The 1,089-nt window shown below is 45.8% G+C and overlaps 2 non-coding genes across 2 annotated transcripts; both read left to right on the top strand.

Moving 5' to 3' along the window:
- Positions 1-446: 446 nt before the first annotated feature.
- Positions 447-519, top strand: trnar-ucg. Its single transcript has one exon. It is a non-coding gene; the product is annotated as a tRNA-Arg (tRNA).
- Positions 520-879: 360 nt separating this feature from the next.
- On the top strand, positions 880-953 carry trnai-aau. Its single transcript has one exon. It is a non-coding gene; the product is annotated as a tRNA-Ile (tRNA).
- The last annotated feature ends 136 nt before the right edge of the window (positions 954-1,089 follow it).

Raw genomic sequence — 1,089 nt, 5'->3', positions numbered from 1 at the left:
GTTTCCTTTGTTAAAGTCACCAAGAACAATAACAAGGGAGTCCGGGTTTGTCTGCTCCACACGCAGTATCCGGTCGGCCAGCATGCGCTGTGCGTCCTGCACGTTGGCGTGCGGCAGAATGTAAGCACCAACCAGAACGAATGAAGCAAACTCACGGGGGGAGTAAAGCGGTTTACAGTTTATGATTACAAATTCCAGATTAGGAGAACAGTGCTGCTGAATGGCGTTTGCATTGTCCTGCTCACAAGCGAGAGCTTTCCGATTTAAACAAATTCTGCCCCTCTTATGCCAAGTTACAAGGACTTTACACATGACAGGATATCCAGTGACTGTTAGCACGGCGCTAAAAGCTACAAGATCTTGAGTTTGATTCCCAAGCTCGCCACTCTTAGTGCTTTGACAAGACCAGATCAACAAGTGTTGTACGATGTGAGCAAGGGAAACGGGACCGCGTGGCCTAACGGACAAGGCGTCTGACTTCGGATCAGAAGATTGAGGGTTCGAGTCCCTTCGTGGTTGAAGGCCCCTCCGTTATTTATGGAGAAATACTTAAATCCATCGCGACAGACCCTATAAGAAGTGAGTATTTTCAAGTTTAAACAATTTGTGCTTGCATAGACTTGGGGCCACTTTGCACACGACTCAACATCCAAAACTTGTCCGTTTCTTTTTTTTTTACTTCTGGAGGACAAATTGTTTAAAAAAAGAACCACAAAAGCAGGCGGCTCAGGTCAAAGGTTTTGAGTGTACTGCTCACCTGGAAGGTGGTCACACATGACTTAACATCCAGTATGGAGCCATTGTCTGTTTTAGTCTGTCCCTGTTGTTTTATGCATTGAATTTTCTTAGCAAAAAGAAAGAAAGAAGCACCCCACAGCAGGCCGGTTAGCTCAGATGGTTAGAGCGTGGTGCTAATAACGCCAAGGTCATGGGTTCAACCCCCATACTGGCCAGTGCTGTCCATTTAACAACTCGACGTCAGAATCAGAAGGAGCTTTGTTGCCAAGTACCTTCTTACACATACAAGGAATTTGCTTTGGTGTTGAGGTGCTACACGCAGACAGACATACAGCTGACATAAATAGATGT

Source organism: Micropterus dolomieu, unplaced genomic scaffold (genome assembly GCF_021292245.1).
Source record: "Micropterus dolomieu isolate WLL.071019.BEF.003 ecotype Adirondacks unplaced genomic scaffold, ASM2129224v1 contig_11869, whole genome shotgun sequence".
In the NCBI taxonomy this organism is placed as follows: Eukaryota; Metazoa; Chordata; class Actinopteri; order Centrarchiformes; family Centrarchidae; genus Micropterus; species Micropterus dolomieu.
The sequence above is the reverse complement of the archived record's forward strand: the minus strand, read 5'-3'. Positions and strand labels throughout refer to the sequence as shown.